Genomic DNA, 22,085 nt, shown 5'->3' on the forward strand with positions numbered 1-22,085 from the left:
GCATGGCAAGCATCAGGGATCTCTGGTTACCTATCTTGTTCTCTCTTTCTCTCCTTTTTACCTCATCTTGAAAAGTTCAGGCACATACACTTGAGAACTTTTTTCCCCCTCTTACCTATTACTTCAGAACCTTTCTTGATGGTTTCACTGCATTAAAAAAAAATTTCCAGAATGTTTTTGAGAGACAACTCTGCCACTACTTATCAAACTTGAGAAGATTTGAATTTTTTTGGTGGGTCAACAATCATGTAATTTCTGATTTCTGGTAACAATCACACAGTAATTTATTAGTAGTCAATGATTCATTCCTGCAAAATATAAAAATTGTTGTACTATAAATGTTAATATATAATACCTGCTTTAGGATTTCCCCAACCATCCTTCATCTTTAAATGATGAATCTTGTGTTGTGACCATAAACTCTTTCTGGCTAAAAAGCAAAAATTTCATTAGATAAGTCAAGTTTATTCCATTTCAAGAAGGCATGTAGTACTCAAAGTGCTATTGCTCATCATAGCTGTTTTCCTTTAACGTCTTGGAGATCTGTAGAATGAGTGGTCCTTAAGAAATACGAATGAATGAGTAATGTGAGAGAATCTGTCTATGCAAATAAAAGTGTTGGGGTGTAGCATCCCAGTTTACTCTAATGAATGTGGTCCTGTTCGTCACAAGTATTTTCTATAAAGATGCGGGAAAACAAGATACCCGCTGAGTGGGATGTATTTGTCTAGGTAGACGAAATTGGACAAAAATGAAAGTCAGCTGGATAACTCGTCAGTCAGGTTAACGGTCTTCTCTCTCGCAATGTTGAAGAGTTCCATCTGCAGTCTCGTCTGCTGTGCAATTAAGGAGGAAGAGCTGTTTTGGGGAAGAAAGAGAGAGACAAGTTGTAGGAAAGTCAGTGAATAGAGTAAATTAGCTGTCCACACAAACACTTTGATCTGCTTGTATATGGTCAACTTGAAGGAGGACTAATTCTTTTGTCTTGAGTTTATAAAGTCCATCCATGAGGAAATAGAACAAAACTTTATTTTGCGTACTTGTCATTTCCTTGGTGATATTATTTCTAAAACTTTCCAGTGACAGAGACCTAGTGAGAACAAGAGAGTTTAGCTTCCACTGTCAGAAGGCAACAGCAAGTGGCAGGAGACCAAGGAGGGTGAGGGCTTCCCCGTTGCTGAAAATAGGGACTGTAACACGTTTAAGATTGCTCTGTTTTAGTAGTAGTTATTTATTTATTTTTCTTTTGGTGCTCTCAGAACACTTCCTCAAAAACTTCAACATAGCACATAAGAAATTGCATTAAAATCTTTAATTTGTAGTCCTTAGATAGATTTGTGAACAACAACTAGGTCGCATCAAAAAACTTAATGTAGAAGTTTATAGGCTGGGGCCAGCCCGGTGCGCAGCCATTAGGTTCACATGTTCTGCTTCTCGGCGGCCCGGGGTTTGCCCGTTCGGATCCCGGGTGCGGACATGGCACCACTTGGCACGCCATGCTGTGGTAGGCATCCCACATAGAAAGTAGAGGAAGATGGGCACGATGTTAGCTCAGGGCCAGGCTTCCTCAGCAAAAAGAGGAGGAGTGGCAGTAGTTAGCCCAGGGCTAATCTTCCTCAAAAAAAAAAAAAAAAAAGAAATTTATAGGCCTAGAAAATCTCCAGTTTTCTCCTCCATAGGACTGGGAAGTCTCACAATATTATGGAGATGCACCACGGGAGAAGTGTGGCTGAACTCAGTAAATGGTAAGGAGGCAACAGTGAAAACAACATGATCCATGTATTGCTTAGGATGCTTTTGGCTCAAGTAACAGAGCAACCTGACTAACAGTGATTTAAATCAAGAGAGATTTGCTTTTTTCACATAGCAAAAAGTCTGGAAATGGATGGATGCTGGATGTTGGTTCAGCAGCCCGATATATATCTAGGATGATCAGCCTTTCCTTCACTGTGGCAAGATGGCTTCTGCGGCACCAGCCACCACATCCACATTCAAGGTAGTGCCGGGCAAGGTAGAGCAATTGTTGCCCCAGGTACTCATTCATTCAACAAATATTTACTGAGCATCTGTTATGTACCAACACTAAACTAGGCACTGGGAAGAGAAAGATGCTGAAGGCAAGGAGCAGAAAGAGGAATGTCAGATGTTTCTGTTCTTTTTGTCAGGAAAGCAAATGCCTTCCTAGGAACCTTCCAGAGGCTTCTCTTATGTTTTATGGGCAAGAAATGGATACAAGCCCCCTCCTAGATCAATCACTGTAAAGAGTTGTCAAAAGATTGCAGCCTTACACCATCATAATTCTTTTTCCGAGGCTAGGAAAGGGGCTATTCTTCCCTGAGAACATGTGACAGTCCTAATTCCTAGATTTTATATGCAATTGCTGCCTCAAGTACTCATTTATTAATTCATTTATTCAACAAATATCTATTGAGCACCTGTTATGTACCAGACACAAGTTAGGTACTGGGAATTGAGAGATACATAAGACAAGGAGTTCCTAAGTTTTTAGAAAATGAAAACAACGCAAACCAATACTTGTAATGCAATGTGCTAAGATGAATTAAGGTGGTATTGGGAGTGGAGAAAAGTCCAGAAAGAGTTAGGAATTTTTCAAGCAGAGAACAGAGGAAGGAACTGAGATAAATGAAGACTTCCGAGAAGGGGGATATTAGAGGGGATAAATGGGGTTCCAAAGAGCGTGGAAGGTTTGAAGGTGGAAGAGAGGCCGTGAGGGACTCAGCAGGCCCCGAGCTAGTCGTGTGATCATCAGGTGCTCGGAGTCTATTTCCCCACAGAATCCAGCCTTTTGCCCAGGTGTGTATGTTGACAGTTCATACCACTGGTTCCAGGAGTGTGAAGCAAAGAGCAGCGGGTGAGGAGGAAGCCTGATTCTGCTGTGGAGGCCTCTCTCCGGACACAAAAGTCTTCTATTAACGTTGTAATCTCTTTAAACTTTTCCTTCTCCTGCCAAGCTAAGAGACAGGAAAGTTAAAGTTCTCCATTTGCCGCAGAAAGATCAAACCTTTAAAAAAGTCAGAGGGAGGGGGCGCCATTCCCCTCGTTGTTCCTGATACGTTTCTAACCTGTCACCCTCACTCCAGCAACTTTATTGGCATGACAAAGCATCCAAGGAGCACAGTCTGTCCCCACAAAGAGCTCTCCAGTGCAAGCTCCACTGCTCAGAAGAAAGGGAGGGCCCGAGGTGCCCATTATATTCACGAGGGGGCTTCAGAGTAGGAAGGGGCCCAGCATCTGTCTCCATTTCAGGGAAGCCCAAACAGTGCGAGACAAGGAAGACTTCCGAGTTCCCCCAACTGTTAATGCACAAAAGACCTGGCTGGTCTTCTTTATGAGCCTAATCCTTCTGTCAATAGCAGTCAGGGGTCTGAGCCACGCCGCTTCAGAAGCACTGGGTTGTACTGGCCCCTCTCGGGATTAGCCGCAGAGCAAGTACACAGCAAGCCCTTTAGAAAGCATGGGGTTATGACATCTGACCTTAGAGAAACCGAGTGACATAATCGAACTCTACACGACTCTATTTTGGGTCTGACTAATGAAAATCCTCTATTGAGAGAGAAGAAGGATCCCCAGTTTTAGGATGTATCTGAAGGCGTAGGAAGAGATTACCTCTGACAGTTTCATTTTGACCTAAAGATGTTGTAGCTTAAAAATATTCTTGATCCTTTTAAAGGTTAATTAAATGTGGTTTTGGGAGAGTGTCTTGAACTCGAGCAAATAATGAATGCTGTAACCTGGTAGGATGATGCCAAAGCTCAGATTCCCCACATGATTTCTCTGGACTGAAAGAAGAGATGCCAAGTTCACCAGTAATGGTTCTCAGCATCAGAGGTCGTAGATGCCTGGCAACCTAATAGGCAAGAGGTTTCCTTGGAAATCAGAGAATCGAGAGGGACCAACTTTTCCCTCCACCACATGTCTGCACAAGGCCACGTTCTCCTCCAGTGCACTGGTCACGATCTTGGAAACTCGGCTCATAAGGGAGGCAGAAAGAGGATTGAGCAGATAGGGAGACTGCAAATATTTCTTCCTTGAGAGAGTGAACAATATTTAAAGGGATTTTTAAATGGTAGGATCAGACCAAGTTTTGAATGCGTAAAACAAGAAGTTATTCTTCCCGCCAACCAGAAAGTGAGAGGTCAAAAAGAAGATTCGCTAGAGACAAAAGGACAAAATGATGCTCTTTGCACAGATATCCCGTGAGTTGTATTTGCAAATGGATACGAAAAGACGAACAAAATCCTATACAGTTCCAAATTCTACAGAGCAGTTTTCGAAATTCTAAATAGGCAGACTGAGAATAACAATGAATGAACATTTCTAAAAACCCAGTTTTGTAAATCATAGACAATGAAGAACATTCTTTATTATAAAAAAAGCTTTTTTGTGTAAGTTAAGCTATTTTATACTCTAAATATTTCTTTCCATTTTATTGTTTAATTATACATATTTAACATATTATTGAGTATTTTTTTTTAAAGATTTTATTTTTTCCTTTTTCTCCCCAAAGCCCCCCAGTACATAGTTGTATATTCTTCGTTGTGGGTCCTTCTAGTTGTGGCATGTGGGACGCTGCCTCAGCGTGGTTTGATGAGCAGTGCCATGTCCGCGCCCAGGATTCGAACCAACGAAACACTGGGCCGCCTGCAGCGGAGTGCATGAACTTAACCACTCAGCCACGGGGCCAGCCCCTATTACTGAGTATTTTTTAAGTAATTCTTTTACGTTAGAATAGTTTTAGATTTGCAAAATAGTTGCAAAGCTGGTACAGAGGTTTCCTGTATACCCCTCACCAATTTCCCCTATTATTAATATCTTACATTACTATTGTATATTTGTCATGACTAATGAACCGATATTGGTATTTTATTATTAACGGGAGTCTATATTCTCCTCAGATTTCCTTAGTTTTATTTAAGGTCCTTTTTCTCTTCCAGGATCCCACCCAGGACACCACCTTACATTCAGTCGTCATGTCTCCTTACGCTCCTCTAGACTGAGATAGTTTCTCAGACTTTCCTTGTTTTTGATGGCCTTGAAAGTTTTGAGGAATACTGGTGAGGTATTCTGTAGAACGCCCCTCATCTTGGGTTTGTTTGATGTCTTTCTCATGACTAGACTGGGGTTATGGGGTTTTTTTGGGAAGACACAGAGGAAGAGCGCCAGTCTCATTATGTCACATCAAGGGCGTATGGTACCAACACGACCTACCTCTGTTGATGTTGACCTTGATTGTCTGGCTGAGGAAGCATTTGTGAGACTTCTCCACGGTAATGTTGCCTTTCCCTCTTCTTTGCATACTGCTCTCTTTGGGAAGGAATGTTCTTTTGATAATCATTCTCGTAGGTTTTGTCTCACTCTTGTCATTTTATTTCTCCTCTTCCTTCTCTTCAGTGGGAACCTGGCATTCAGTACACAAATAAGAGAAATCTTCCTAGTATGCTCTTCTACTTAGAAGTTAGAAAAAAGTGAATAAAACTTTTTTGTAACTTTCTAGTTTCTATTTAGAAAAATTCTTTTTAGGGAAATATTTAAAAAAATTTCTCTGCACATGTAATAGGACACATGGAATTTACTATATGGCTGGTAATTGGATCACCATGAGGGTTAATGGAAGTGACAGTGGACCAGGTGATGAGGTCATTACCTCTTCCTGCAAGAGCGTGGACCTTGAGGACAGTGCTGGGGTGATATTTTATTGTGCTTTCCCACCATTTGACCATCTGTATAAACCAATATTTGGTCCCCACTTTTCCAAGAACCAACTGTAAGACTTTGGGCCAAATCATTTCACCTTTTAACCCCTCAGTTCCACATTGTCATAATGGGATGCTATTACCTGTCTTACCCACCTGAGTGCATCTTTGATAGATCTCATGAAATTTGTGTGTGATCCTGCACTGAAAAGGATAATACAGGGGTATAATCCCTTAGCCACAATTTTGAAATTAAAAACATTTTCTAAAAACTGGATGTTATTTCATAACTCCCTTGGCAGCAAAACATGGCATGACCTAATATGAGGCTATTGATAATTTTTATTTATCTCACTTCGTGTAAACATTTATACATTTAGCTATACAAATGTGAATGTGTTTGGTTACGGAGTGCTGCGCAGACTCCAATGGGGATATTATGAAATATGTGACATATGTTACTCAATTACAATCCTAAATTCCTAACATTTCTGAATTCTGAAACACATCTGGTGCAAAAGGGTTCAGATAAGAGATGGTGAATCTCTAAGTCAAGGTATCGTTATTATTTCCTTGCCATTAAGCAAGACTTCTCTCAAACCTTTCTAAAACCACAGCCACTTACTTTTTTCTTACACTGTAGAATCCTAGCAAAATCCCTATTCATGTTTCCATTTATGGTATAGTCTCAAAATTCTTCAGTGCCAAAGCTAAGAGGTGTATAGGAATGTTGTTCTAGATTATCAGATGGGTCCAAATCCTGTACCCAGAGGATCACTCAGCAATAGAGAGGTGTCCAGATAAGACAAAAAGTCATCTGACCCCTGCTCCTACGTTCTACCTCCTAGACTGCACCGCCTCCATTCCTTGTTGGTAATCTCTTCTCTGTGACTAAATCCATTTGATGGTGCACTTTAAATCAGCTTTAACTGAATACTTGCTGTGTTTTAAAGATAGTACTCTTCTTTATCTATGTAATTTTTCTTTTCACTCTACCACGTTTTTTAAGCAGAAGAACTTGTGTGTGTGCCTGTGAAAATAGTATGTAAATTTGTAGCTGGTTCATTCTTTGGAGGCAAAAGTTTTTTCCAGTTATTTGGTTAACTTTACCTGTTGATAGCCTGGGAAGCATTATAAATATTCTTAAACCTTATGTAAAGAACTACCTTAATTAAATGCAATGTGTCCCTTAGGACTTCAATGAGCTGTAAAACCAGCTTTTCACCTTCAAAAGCCTGATAGCTAATTTCACACGATATGCCAGCGACAGGCAGCTATAAAGTTGAAACCTAAACAGAATCCTAGAAGGAGAGGGAGAAAAGTTTTATGTTGCTTTTCTTTTTAACCTTTCCATCTTAACTCTCAATTTTATACGGCAAACTGGGTAAAATTTGACCTCTGAATTTTCTCCGTCTTGTTTTGTATTCCAGATGGCTCCGGGTACAAATAACGGAAGCATGAAAGAGGCTCTCTGGTTAATACCTTGTGCTTCCTAGTAATGTATGCATCAAAATGTGGGTGGAAATTTAAAGGCCACAGTAGACCTATTAGTGCTGTGTGTTCACAGGAGGAGGATGATTGACACTAACTCTACGAGTTATGTGTAGAACATTATCCTTGAGAGGAGTTACATGTGTGTCCTAAATATTATGCTTTGTTACAGTTTATTGGCCCTGATCCTACTTGTAACACCAGAGGAAATTGCTCTCTTTTAGAGGGGCGTTAACTATTTCAACGTGCCCCCATGAACCATAAAGCAAGGAAATACACAGCACTGGATTTTTCTATAAACATTTGTACCCACTGCTTGAGTCTCTAGGGGCCTTTGTTTATTCAGAAATTCCCAAATAACAAGGGAAAGACCCACAAAGGTGAGAATAGCCAATCGGTTCCAGACAATTCTTCAGTCAACCACATCTAGCCGGAAACAAAATTCCTTCCCAATCAAATGCTTCCAGCCAAGATTGGAGTCAAGAGGAGAATCTTACATTTTGCAAGATTACTCCCATTTTCCACAGATCACTTTTTTCTGGACAAACTCAGGTGTTCTAGCCACAGGTGATTTCGAAAGTGTAATGTACTGTCTGTCATCTAAAAAGATGATGCTTGTGACCCCTACCAAGAGGACATGCTCTTTGAGTCACTTTTGCTGCAGGGGAAAAGGGCTTTTTTCTGATCTGGGCACATATTCTCTTTCTGTTGTCCTTGAACCTGAGGAGCCCTAACGAAGACTGGAGGACACAAAATGACACCAGGACTCCTTGGAGAGGTTCCTGGGCTGGAGGTTTGGGTGGCTCTTGAGAAATAACAGAATGTTCAGGAAGAAAAATACAGAAGAAACTGAGGTTGGTAAGAAGCTGTCAAATCATGTTTAATATCTTTCTTTCCTCATCCAAGTATTAGAGCTTATCATACATATATCTCCTCCTTTATTAAATGAGGAGTTTGATCTTTTGTCACTATGAGAGTCCCTTTTGCATTTGGCTAAAGGCACCCCTATTTGACCCCACCCATTTGTTATTCCTTCATGCTCGAAACTGGAGGGTGAGGCTAAATGGATTCAGGCAGGAGTGTCAGAAACCTGAGACCCAACACAAGTGCCAGACGCTTTCTGTTCTGAGCCACCCACTCTTCCCCTTGCAGGTTTGCACTTAGGAATGTTACGTGCAAACCTAAGGGTGGAATAATAATGCAAGCTTATTTGTATCCATCTTTAAATCTGGTGTTAGAAACATCCACAAATCTGACACTAAGGATGAGGAAAGTTACATTCCTACCTTCTAAAGACCGTGCTTCTGAAATATAGACATTGTATCTTAAATATAAGGATGGGATCCCTGTAGTTAAAATGGGGCATAACTTGCATATATTTTGTACGTATTTGCTTAGACTGCGTGCTAAGAGTAAGCGGCTTTAACTCCATGTTTATATAATAAAATGAAACGTTAATACTGCAGCCAAAGGCAATACACCCAAGCTTCAATATCAGGAAAAAAATTATCCAATACCTGGCAGCCTTTTAAGGGAGTTAATTTGATTATATCACCACAAAAGACCTTCACACAGAAAGAAAAACAAATCTGGCTAATTTGACAGCAGTGATTCAAGATGGTGAGTTGCTAAAACTAACAGATTTCCCCAAGTTAGCAAGAAAAGCAGTGTTCAAAAGCTCCATCTATGTAGCTGTGAGCAACATATAGTTTGAAAAGTACTGTTAGGATATTTGCATTTATATATTTTATCTGGAAAAAACTTTTATACTGAAAGAACTTGAAATCCTCACTCTCCAGTGAGCAGTTTCATCATCTTAAAAAAGGCATGCATGCACTTGCAAGAGCTAATTATCTGCTCCGGACAAATACTGTTCCCATCCACTTTCAGCAGACGAGGACATGAGATCACAGTATGGGGCAGCAGCTCTCTGGCTCACTCACCACAGTGAGATGCTGGTGGCGAAGGATGTCATGAGGACTTGTTTCTGGACTTTGCAGAGGTCACTTTGGACGGCAGATCCCAGAGATCTCCGGTTTGCTCCTAGGTCAAAGGCCTCATGCAGCCCTGCCCGTTCCTCCTGTTTCAAACCTGGAGTAATTTCGACAGTGGATTGAAGGGCAATGATGGTGTATTGTTTGCCAAGAGCGCTCAATTAAAAGTGAAGCAGGGAGAATCACTGTCTTCATTGCATTCATTTCCCTTTGTTACGACACTCGACCGAATGGCTTAGAACAATGGAATTTATTGTCTCAGTTCTGGAGGCCAGAAGTCCCAAATGAAGGTGTCGGGGGTGGACTGTGCATCCTTTGAAGGTGCTTTGAAGGGTCTGTTCCGGGCCTCTCTTCTAGCTTCTGGTAGTTCCTTGGCTTGTGGCAGCATAACTCCAATCTTCACATGGACTTCTTTCTGTGTGTGTCCCTGTGTCCAAATCTTCCCTTTTTATAAGGACACTGGTCTTAGTGGATTAGAGGTCCACCCTATTCCAGTGTGAGCTCATCTTAATTTATCTAGTTATAGCTGCAGTGACCCTACTTCCAAATAAAGTCACGTTCTGAGGTACTGGGGGTTAGGATGTCAACAAATGCATTTTGGGCGGACACAGGTCAATCTATAACACTCATCAAGTCAATTTCATGTGTGTTTAACCTCCATTCCGACCCCTTCTGCTGGGTGGGGTCGTTTCTAGCCTCTGCAGGGGAAAAGTGTCCCCAAGGAAATTACCCAGCGCGAGGGAAGGCAGGTGGAGAACTCATCTCCTAGCTGAATTTTCAACTTGAGTTTGAAATAATTTTCCTTCTTGGCGAGTGCAGACTGAGACAGCAATAAAGACTTTTCAAACCTGTAATGTCAGTCTTGTCAACACAGGAAACACGCGTTGCTGCCCTTCCAACTCGATCATCTCTCGGGCTTTCTATGTGATTTCACGGCTTCTGTGGTTCAATTCCCAGTTGACTATCAAAAGGGAAATAAAGTATTATTTTTCCTCATTCTTGACGCGGCTGTAGGAGACTGGAGAAATAACCATTTGCAGAGGGAGCAATCAGAATTAGTGGACCAGGCTTAATACCTATCAGGAAATGGGGATGAAAACAACTCACGCAGAGGGCACAGAAAGTCAGGCTGGCTGCTGGAAGGTCCCGTGGCAGCTCGGTTTGAAGGGGACAATTTTTTCACTCTAGTGACATCATCTAAATTCAGAGTGACACAGATAAACCTTGTTCTCTTTGGGACTTTCCAAATTTCATTTTCTTCTATTGTGAGCTTAGCTTCTGCTTCTCTGTTAACTGGCAGAAATCGCTTAAAGATGACTTAAATCTGGAACCGGATTTCAAATTCTCATTGAGGATGTGAAAGCTGATAGGCAAAGTCACTTAAAGGTTCTGGTAAAATTTATGGTTATTTCCTACCCTTGTGAAACTGACCAAAACTAAGTCGGAGAGTGCAAAAATGGCTCTACAGAAAATCAAAAATAAAAGCAAAAGGTAACCAAATTAGAGAGATCAGGTTAGGAAGATAAGGGTAAAGAGGACTACAAGTAAGGGGGACGGGGGCTAAGGGTGGGAGTAAAAGAGTGTTAGAAAACAGAAATCTGTTGCTAAGAGACTATTCAATTTCAAAACTGTAACCAAAACATAAGAAGTAGTAGTAATTTCCCAAGTCTTTGTCGACCATCAAGTCACTCTTTGTAATCACGTTCTCAAGGAATATGAATAAAGGGCAGTCCCCATATGCCCAATAATGAGTGCATGGACGCCGTAATCCAGACTCTCTGTGTATGTCAGTAGTTCGGGAATGCCGTCCCACAGGGGCAACCGCGTTGATGCATAAGGGTTAAGGTTCATAATTCCAAGGAATCTGTCTTCCCTCTTGGAGGGAGGTGTCATTGGATCTTTAGGAAAGGAGGTGGCCAGTGAGATCCAGTGAGTTTGCTTTCTAGTTTCTCTATTCTCATTCAGGGCCTCCGGGGAAGAACGTGTTTCCAGCCTCGTGAGGGTTGTTGGCAGAATTCAGTTCCTTGTGGCTGTAGAACTGAGGTCTGTTCCCTTCCTGTCTGTCAGCAGTGAGCTGCCTTCAGCCCCTGGAGGCTGCCCATATTCCTTGCCGCTTGGTCCCCTTCATCTTCGAAGTCAGCAATGGAGAACATTTCCACGTTGAATCTCCCTTGTGCTTCCAGTCTCTGACCTTCTCCTTTTCTGCAGCCAGAGAAAATCCTCTACTTTTAAAGGGCTCATATAATTAGGTCAGGCTGCTGTCAACTGGTTTGAGACCTAAAGTATATCTGCAAAATCCTCTCACTGAAGTGTTCGATTGAATAACTGGGAAGGGAGTGTGCACATCAAGGGCTGGGAATTTTGGGCGACCATCTTAGAATTCTGCCTACTACAGAGTCCTTCCTGCAGTAGTGGTACTACTGAAATGGTACCAAGCCAATTTGCTACATGTGTAGACACATATCTCTAAATAGCAGAAGGCTGCAACAAAATTGCATGATATACTTTTCAAGATTGGTACAGTATTTTTAAAAATCACCTTCCCATTTACAAAAACAGTATGAGCACCTTCGCATCAACAGGGTGACTTTAAAAGCACAGCGGCAGTGCATTCCCAGAGCTGGGGGAGCTGATGGTGGTCACTGTGTGGAGACTCGTTCTTAAAAGGAATTGCAGGACTTTGTGTGGTCCCACTATCACGCAAGCTCCATCCAATTTGCTGATTGAATAGGCATCTAACACGATCATTTTGGTTTTGAATCTGAATTTTGTAGCAAGAACATAAACTTGAATTGAGGTTTAACTTTTGCTAGCATAATAATGAATCTTAGCAATAGAAACTAGAATAAATAAGTAAATAAAATAAAAGCTCCTTACAAAATATTTAGGAAAATATTGTGAATCACAAAGACCAAAATAAAAAAGACCCATAATCATACCACCTGGAGTCAACCACTGTAAAGTTTTTGGCTTTTTGTCTGAGTTTTTTTTTCTCTCTTCCTATACACAAACCTATATATTAGTCAGGGTCCAATCAGGAGAAGAAACCACACAGTAATTTGAACAGGAAACATTTATTATAAAGAACTATTAACTGTAACATAGGCATAATTAGGAAAGTGAAAAGAAAACTCTAAAAAATACCGTATGGCGGAGAAAGAGCATGCAAGGAAGGAGCAGCTTCGAAGGGAGGCCTTGTCCCTAAGACAGATGCAGACCATGCTGGAGAGGATATGTTTGCAGCCCCACTGGATGGTGACATTCTTCAGGTTGCCTGAGCCAGACCTGGTCCACAGGTGCTGGTCAAGCAGGGAACATACTCTGCAGGGCAGGTGCTCAGAGGCAGTCAGGGCGTCAAGAGTCAGTTTGCTGGCAGGACAGGTGGAGGCCTGGGGTGATGGTGTTTCTATTGGGAGGGCTGCTGCAAGGTGGTCACTGGCTGGGGTGGGGTGGGGCTGAGTACTTGCTGAGGGGCTGCAGGCTCTGGGTGTGTGGCTGGGGCAGAAGCCTCAGGCAGTGGTGTAGGAGCAAGAAGGAAAACAGAAGGGAAGAGCTTGAACCAGGAGGGGAAGCTTCTTCCTCCTGTATTGTCTCCTGCGCCCTCTACTGACGAACGTAGCATTGTGCTCGCTGCAAAGGAAAAATGCATGAAGGGTCCAGCTCATCAGGGCAGAAGAGGTAAAGAGAGCAGATTTGGAGCTGGGAGGCAGTATGTTGCCAATCTGAGATCACAACAAACATCTCAATTTGTAACTTGCTTTGTTTACTTCGAAATATACTAAGAACGTTTTCCCATATGATAAAAATATTCTTCTACACCATAACTTTTTTTCTTTTTCTCCCCAAATCCTCCCAGTACATAGTTGTATATTTTAGTTATGGGTCCTTCTAGTTGTGGCATGTGGTACACCACCTCAACATGGCCTGATAAGTGGTACCATGTCCGTGCCCAGGATCCGAACCAGAGAAACCCTGGGCCGCTGAAGCGGAGCGTGCAAACTTAACCACTTGGCTGTGGGGCCAGCCTCAACACTGTAATTTTTAATGAATATATGATATTATATTATGGATGACCCATAATTTATTTAGCCAATACCCAGTTTGGGGGCATCGAGGTTATTTCTAATCTACAGCTGTTATAAACAAGCTGCAGTAAATATTCTAGTGGTGAGCCTTTGCCATGTTCTTATTTCCTTAGGATAAAGTCCTAGCAATGGGATTCCTCGGTTACTCTTAATGTTTTTGAGGCATGCTCTGAAATTTGCCTCCAGGAGATAATAGCATATTTTAAAGCAACAAGTCTTAATAAAGTTTCTGCATTTCATTTTTTAGTATGCTCAAATTTTAAAAACATGCTAATTGGATGAATTTTATGATGGTAATGAAATAGTCCTGGAGAAAACAATTCTTATAACAACATTTAATAATGAGTGATACCAAAGGATCATTTAAAATGATAATGAAGTGGCTATTAGTACAGTACCAAAGAGAGAGAAAAGCTCAGAACATACAAATGAAAATCTTGATTATTCCAAACATAAATTTCAAACTGTAAACACAGAACTCATTGTAATAGACCACTTTTGTATTTCACAAAGGAAGAGACAAAAATTTAATAGTCTACTCCAAAAGGATGGCCTTTAAAAATAATCAGTGATCATTAGATTTCCATTCTTTGCCAGAAACATATAGTGGAAAAAAATGCCTAGAAAGATAAAAGATGTGAAATGAAGAAGAAAGGAAAGAAGGAAGGAAGGAGGAGAGAAAGAAAGAAAGAAGAAAAGAAAAAGAACAAGATGGCAGGGAGGTTAAAAAACAAAAACAGGCAGAGTGCAGTGACTATGGAAAAAATTATGAAGGGTCCTCAAAAAATTAAGAATAGAACTCCCACATGACCCAGCAATCCCACTTCTGGGGATCCATCTAAAGGAAATGAAAATAGGATCTTGAAGTGATACCTGCACCCCATGATCCTTGCAGCAGCATTCACGATAGCCAAGATACGGAAACAACCTAAGTGTCCACAATGGATGACTAGATACAGAAAACATGGTGTATATTTACAACAGAACATTATTCAGCAACGAGAAAGAAGGCAATCCTGCCATTTGCAACAACAGACATGACTTTGAGGGCATTATGCTAAGTGAGATAAGCCAGACAGAGAAAGACAAATACAGCATGGTATCACTATATGTACAATCTGAAAAGAACCCAAAAAAGTCAAACTCATAGAAACAGAGAGTACAAAAGTGGGTGCCAGGGGCTGAGGGTGGAGAAAATAGGGAGAGGTACAAACTTTAGCTGTAATGAATAAAGTCTGAGAATTTAATGTAAAACTTAGTGACTATAGTTGATAACACTGTATTAATTGAATTGTTTAACTGAAATTTGCCAAGAGAGCAGAATGTAAATGTTCTCACCAACATATATATGATATATATAATAAGAAGAAATAATATACATGTGATGAATGTATTAATTAACTCATTGGGGGTAATCCTTTCACAACGTGCACATAAATCACCACAATGTGTATTTTAAATATTGTACAATTTTGTCAATTATACGTCAGTAAAACTGAAATAAAAAATAAAAAAAAAAGAGGTGGGAAGGAGAGGGTAATGAAGAAAAGAAGGAAAACTAGAAGGAATGAAAATATGAAAGAGTACAAAAATAGAACATAGATAAAGGAGAGAAAAGCTAAAAATTTTAAAGGAAATGCCATCTGCTATTGGTAATGGATGGTAAAGGTAATAATGGTAAAGGACGGTAATATTTAATAGCAATATCTAATGACATTTAATTAAATATCCAAACATTTAAGTACTAGGAATACACAACTTAAGAAAGACACGCTTGCAGGAAGTAAGTCCTGATTGCCCAATTTGCCAGAGAAGCAGAGATGGCAGTGTTTGCGTGACGCTTAGGTGGTTGGGCCCTGCCATCGTGGAATTGAGTACGGAAGCACGTGCATTTCCGCACTGCCACCCAGTCTCCAATGCTTTCATTTGCTATAAAACGCCTCAAAGTAAACAGCACAGGGATTTCAACAAAGAAGAGCTGGAGCAGACACACTGAGCATTTCCACCCTGCAGTGGCAGAATTTCCTTGCTGACGGGTTAGTTACGGCGACTTGGTTTCTCCATGGGTCGACTACGAGTCTGGCTTGCAGAGGAGCCGACACACAAAGTCAAAGCTACTGAGGGGAGGTAGGTCTTCCGCAGGTGTGCTGTGTTTACAGTCCCGGTAGAAGCTCTCCGGAGGCCACAGATTCATTATGTCAGAGAGGGTAGAGCAAAAGACATGGAAAACACTGGAAGAGATCCAACACTCTCTGAGCCTGGAGCCTGGTTGTGTCTTGACCTTGTTCCGACAGGTAGTTTGTGCACAAAAGCTCCATCACGTGGAGTGAAACGCAGTCAGTAAGGCTCAGGCATGGACGTTCTTTCAGAGTACGGGGTTCACACTACTCTTTGGAAAAAAGAGAAATCTGTTGCTACTCCTCTGCTATTTCCCCAGATCTATTTGGGCACCGGCAAATTGATTTGATAAAGCAGTGATAGATTTGTCAGATTAAGATAGTAATTTACTTCCATTAATTTGAGAGACATCAGTGTCTCATAGTGAGAAGAAATATGGCTACCCTGGTGGGATACATTTAAATTCATTAGATTTTCTGGCTTTCATCTGAGACACCGAGACTTTTTCTTCTGAGCCGATAAATCCTTTCAATTTTTACTTCAAATGGCACTAAACAAGCATTCATCAATCTATATTTTAAATTCACCTAAACAATATCCAGTTGGCGAAATCTGTTTAATTAGCAGTGGGTTGATGCTTTCTTGGCCCACTGCAAGTCCAGTTTCCAGAATAAAAGAAAGGCATGGACAGCCGCTGGTTGGAAAAACCTGCCCCCTACAATGGCTGGGAACAAGAAGAGACATTCTCCCAACAAATGTTAACCCAGGGAAAAAAAATTTGAATATCTACAAAAGATTAAATTAACAATAGATGAATGGCAAATGAGAAAGCTGCCAGTAGTGACCAGACTTTCTCAGGAGCCAACCTTTAACAATATGGATTATTTCGGATAATTCATGGTTTGCCACTCTTTCTTCTTTGTCTCCTCTGTAATATCCAGGGCACATCTCAGACAGATAATTAGGGCATTATCATATTCCTTAACTAAGTCGGACAAATTGCATCATGCTTCGTGGTAAACCAACCTAGGGCTGTGTCATTAGCATTGTCTAATTGTTCCAAATAAAGTCTTAGCCTTTTTATTGCATCAACTTTAGTCGTCAATACCTGAGAAGGAGCGACTGGTCCCTTTCCTGGAGGGCTCCGTGAATATGCTGGTCACTAGGTAATCTTACAGTTAATACAGGCCGCAGCATGGAAAAATGTAAGAAAATGTAAAGGTCAAAAACATGTTTCTATTATGGAAAAAATGAATGATAATGACATAATTTTTTCAGCTCATCAGGCTCTTAGCTAAGTGCTGCTGTTATTGCCAGATCAGTAGTGTATAACAAAGAAGTGCTTTCTGCAGCCTGCTTCATTAGTCTGCCCTGTAGGACCTCACCTCCAGACCTTTCACTAATCTGTTGGCCAGCTCAATAGTCTTGTTAGTTCTATCCACTTCTTCCTGACAGCGGATTTTCTCAGCTGTAGCCCTCCCAGAGGCCATGGCGAAGGCAGCCAGGTTTGTGTCTAGTTCCTTTAAATAAAAACAGTGAGAGACAACTTTGGACATTGTCAGAGCAAGTAAAAATATCGCCGCTGACTTATTTTATATTGCACAAAGTTAAATTATACAGTGTGCCCCAGAAGTAAACACAACTGCGTTCGGGAGCCTGTGCCAATTCACACAATGAGAAGGTGCAGTAGGGAAAATGGAAGAAAAGGATATTCGGCAGTTTATGTAATTTTTGCTGTTTGTTCAAAACAGCACCGAGAAGAAAAAGGAACGTACACACAAATTCAAAATCCTAGGGGGAAATGGAGAATGTCATTTTCCCAGACAAATTTCCTGAAGTCATGAAGATTTAATACAATTGGTTTGTGTGTACCATTAGTGCCAATAACGCACTTAATACAAACTGTCCCAAAACATTTTGCATTGAGAGATGACGGCAAGATAAAACCCAGGGGAAGCTTTTAAGGTGAGATTTGCAGAGCTGTGATGAATCAACGGCTCAGAGGGAGAGAGCTGGGGCTGGGAGCTGGGGCGACGCCAGCAACAGCAGAACTTCCAGCTGGGGGTGTAATGGAGAAAGGGAGCTGGGAGATTGGGGGGTCCCACTGAGCTGGCTGCAACGACAGCGGAGCTCGCCGAGGATAAGTGGAAAAAATGGGTAGGAAAATGAAGGCTGTGAGGGTATGTGTGTTCAAGAGACTTGGCTGTTTCTTTGCGGGAGAGGAAAGGGGAGAAGAAGAAGATTTGGAAAAGAAACGCAACACTCTGAAAGAATCATTGTTCAAGTAGCAAAGCAACTATTTGTGTGTGCGTGCCTGATTTGCTGTTCTCTTTCAACAAATCGTCTGTTTATTTCATGTTTATAAAGAACTTCCATGAAGACAGGGAAGCAGCTTACGCTCTTACGGTCTATTGGGGAGGCGTTAGTAATGGCAAATGAGAACGCTCACGGCATTGTGTAGAGTTTTGCTCGTGATATTTTAATGAAAAAACATTAACACTGGAAATAATTAGCATGAACCCAAAAACTCTCCTCGGACCTATAACTTATATGAGAATCTCGAAGTTTCTCTGGTAGGACTACCTGTTACCCAGGGGCTGCCGAGCTATTATGAGTCAGTTTTATACTTACGGAAACTGAGTCCAAGAGCCTGACAGGAAACGGGAAAGAATTGTTTACAGAACATTAGGGAAGAACCTATCTGTAGTTCTTGGAATGATTTCTGTGGAATTATTTCTTAGCCTGGCCCTGATCTAGTCACTACTTTTAATTCCTCAAGCCAGTTAAGCAACCCCCTCCAACTCTGAGTTTTCCACATCTCTCCCTTCTTTCCAAACAGCTGGCTCGTGGTTGTGCACCTGCAAAGCTATTGTAGATCATTAAAGTGGATTAGGAAGAAGACCAGATTCTGCAACGTCTGTCTAATATCTTATGTTGTCAACTTGCATTGAGGATAACACAGGTGGCAAAGTGGGTAATCTCTCCCCAAGAAATACATCATCCCTTACTTTCTAGAACCTTCTGATTAATTTACTAGACAAATGGCTACTGTATTAGTTTGCTAGGTTTGCTGTACTTAAACAGAAATTTATTGTCTTGCAGTTCTAGAGGCTAGAAATCCAAGATCAAGGTGTGGGCAGGGTTGGTTCCACCTGAGGGCTGTGAGGGAGAATCTGTTCCATACCTCTCTCCTGGCTTCTGCTGGTTTACTGGCAATCTTTGGCGTTCCTTGGCTTGTAGATGCTTCACTCCAACCTCTGCCTTCATCTTCACATGGCTTTCGTCCTGTGTGAAAGCTTGTCTTCACATTTCCTGTATTTACAAGGACTCCAGCACTATTGGATTAGGGCCCACCCTATGGACCTCATTTTAACTTGATTAACTCTGTAAAGACCCTATGTCCAAATAAGGTCATATTCTGAGGTGCTGGGGGTTAGCACTTCAATATATGAATTTTGAGGGTACGCAATTAAACCTGGAACAGCTACTAAGTGCCAGACACTGTACTGCGAACTTGAAGGGGTGGGATGGTACAAAGATGAATAAGGTATGGCCCCTGACCTCCAAACTCACAATTTAGTGAGAGAGGCGGGTTGATATGCAAATGAGGGCAAATAAAAGAAGGGAATTTATAGCCAACTGCGGCCATACAGAGCCTGAAGGACTGAGAAGCCCAGGTCGTTTGTTTCCTGGGGGGGAGTACAGTGACCCAGGCTTTTACTTAAATTCTTCGTTTATTAATGGCCTGAGGGGTGCAGTGCCCATTCCTCCTGGAAGTTGTTACAGTGGGTGCCCTGCCAGGCAGTGCGTCCAGGAGGGGTCTGATTCTCACTGCCTCTCTGCCAGGTGTGGGGTGATCCCCCGGCTCTGTGACTAAGCTGGGCTGGAGGGCAGGGCACTTGATCTTTGGGGTCAGGAGGAAGGAAGAGCCCCCTGCAGGCTCTGCAGGGCTGAGGATTCTGTCTTCAGCCCAGGTACCTTAGGAACCCACGAGGACCCAGGCCCGGGGGTTGGGGAGAGGGCTCTCCCCAGCAGTCTCACAGCTCCACAGCTCTTGGGCAGAAGTAGGCCCAGGATGTCTCTTCAAATGTCTTCCTATTTATTCTCTAACCTAAATTCTTCCTGTTGGAGGCCATTTCCTCCCATCCTCTCCCGGTCAAAATGCAGAAGAGCAGTGAAACTCCTAAGGAAACTGCAGCACAGTCTTGAGACCTGTACCTTTCATGGACTGTTAGCAAATTTCAAAGATGTTTGGTTCAACAGTTCTTTGGGAGATCATTTGAGTTCATTCTGGAGGGAAAGAAAAAAGTGAGAGCAGGAAAGAAGAGAAAGGAAAGGAAAGAAAGAAGGCAGGAAGCCCCGTGAAGGGAGGGGAGGGAGGAGGAGGGACGTCTGTGGCAGCAACTGAAACCAGACTCTGGGCTTTTATTCTTTTCTTGATCAAATCCACCCCTCACCCACTTGTCAGAGGCACGTTTCTAAAACACAGACTGATCCTCCACTAAAAACCCCCATGTGCTGCTCCCCATCATCGCTAGCATCAAGGGCAGGCTCCTTGGCACATCACACAGGACCCTCTGGCCTGGCTCCTGCCTGCCTCTCACACTTCGCCGGCCCCCTTCCCTGCCCCCATCACTGGCCACCGCCGCTCCACAGAATTACTCTCCATTCCTAAAATGAGTCACGCTATTTCACACCCTAGAACCCTGTAAATGCTGTTTTCTCTGCTGAATCTTCCAGGCTTCCAAATTTGCTCCTCCTTCGAACATGTCACCTCCTTTGCAAACTCAGTCTCTGAACCCCAGGCAAAAGTAGTCACACCTCCACCCTCCACTTAGTTCCCACAGTCTTGTTGCTCATCATAGTACAATACAAATACCATTATATTATAATTATCTGTTTCTCATTCGTCTCCCCCATGAGACAGTGAACTACTGCAGGAAAGCAGCTTGTCTTATTCATCCTGGGGGCCCCAGCACCCAGCACAGGGCGTGGTGTGTAGCTGACACACCGTAAACCGCTGCTGAATGAATACTTATTTGCAAGACTTAGGAAAGGGAGGAGAAGAGAAAGAGGTGAGAAAGGCAGAAAGCCTGGGTCGGGGGAAGGAAAGAACAGGAGAGGAAAAGCAGGAGCATGCGATTTCTCACAGCTCTGAGATTCTCCTGCCTCTAAGTGGCTCCAGTTCACCACTCATGGGGTAATTATGGCATTTTAGCTGCGAGGCTCTATTGCAGGAACTGGGGATGTAGAAATGAAGGATGTGGTGTCTGTCCTCAAGAAGCCCCCAGTTTAGGTGGTGTTAGGGGGAGGGATACGAGGACGAGGTGACAGGTGAAAGTGCAACCAGTGGAAAATCAGTGTTCACCACATGGTAACACAGGGGCGGGGGCAGAGGGCACAACTTAGCAAGCTTGCAGGAGTGGAGGTGTTCTGACAATTGAACAGGTTTTCTGAACAAGGATAATGCATAGCAAGCAAAGAAACAATAGAAAGGAAACTATTGATGTTTGAGTTGTAGAAGAAAGTCTTTAAAATTTAGTGCTTTGAATTTTTATTTTCATGTCTAAAACTAGCAGGATTGGCATAGTGTTTCCTGAGGTATAGATCTGGTTCTCTCTAGAATACTTACCAAGGTAACTGAGGTGTTTGAGATTGGCCAAGGAATATAAGAGTCAGCTGCCTGAGCAGTTTCTTAAGGTGTGATACTGTTCATTTTGTGAGGAGGAAAAGGTTTACAATTTTATTTTGGAAACTCCTTTTTTTTCTGGATTCATTTGGGTTTTTGTAAGTGAAGCAAGGAGGAGAAAGAAAAAGCACCATTTCAAATCCTGTCTTCTTCTAGTCTCACTCAAACCCCGGGTCTGTGTCCCAGTGCATGCTGGACTCTGGAGGTGTGCTGCAGAGAGTGGCACCAAGACCTCGTATTACACTGCAATTTCCTTTAGAAGGACTGGAGACTTCAAGCTGGCAAATTTCTTTTAGGTCCTCTTTTCTGAGTCTATTTTGTTTGACTATGGTCTTTCCTGACACGCTGAAAAGAAGTGCTAAACAAATAAAAGATAATGTCATTATTCCCCCGTTTTCCATGTGGCTGATAACAAGACATACCCCTTCTCTTACAGGATGTGCATATCAATGTGACTAATATGGAAAAAAATTTGTGTCCAAACCCCTTTCTTTTCCAGGCTCTCTCTCTTTTTTTCCTTCCTTCTTTCTTTCTTTCTTTTCTAAGCCTTGCCCTTTTCAAAACAAGGGGAGATTCAGCCCAGTTCCCGAGCCCCGGTGATCCAATGGTGTCACATCACTATGGCAATTGCTGCCCAGGGCAGGAATGCAGAGCAGCTGTAATTGTGCTACGCCTTATTGCTGGTGCGTGTCAATCAGAACCTATGAATTGAGAAAAATTTGCTCTGTTCATTCTGTTAAATGATGTATCCAATTAAACCTGTTAGAATTCATGATCTTCAGTCAAGGTTAAATGAAAGTAGTTACTCCTGTCAGCTAGGTGATTAAATGCTGCCTACATCAGGCACATTTATGTGCAAAATTAAAATTTTGGTATAAAGCATGAATCTTTATGCATGCCAGTTAATTATCTTGCGATTCCTCCACTCATTAAATGCCCACTGCATTTCTTCTTAATCATCAGCTTCCTTTCAAAACTTATTTCATACTTCGCA

At 42.0% G+C, this 22,085-nt stretch overlaps 1 long non-coding RNA gene across 1 annotated transcript; it reads right to left on the reverse strand.

The window, feature by feature from the left end:
- Positions 1-231: 231 nt before the first annotated feature.
- On the reverse strand, positions 232-9,622 carry LOC138918717 (uncharacterized). The gene is made up of 3 exons (XR_011428418.1): positions 9,149-9,622; positions 5,230-5,419; positions 232-858 (listed from the first exon to the last, which is right to left on the reverse strand). It is a non-coding gene; the product is annotated as an uncharacterized lncRNA (long non-coding RNA).
- Positions 9,623-22,085: the final 12,463 nt, after the last annotated feature.

Source organism: Equus caballus, chromosome 18, assembly GCF_041296265.1.
Source record: "Equus caballus isolate H_3958 breed thoroughbred chromosome 18, TB-T2T, whole genome shotgun sequence".
Classification (NCBI taxonomy): Eukaryota; Metazoa; Chordata; class Mammalia; order Perissodactyla; family Equidae; genus Equus; species Equus caballus.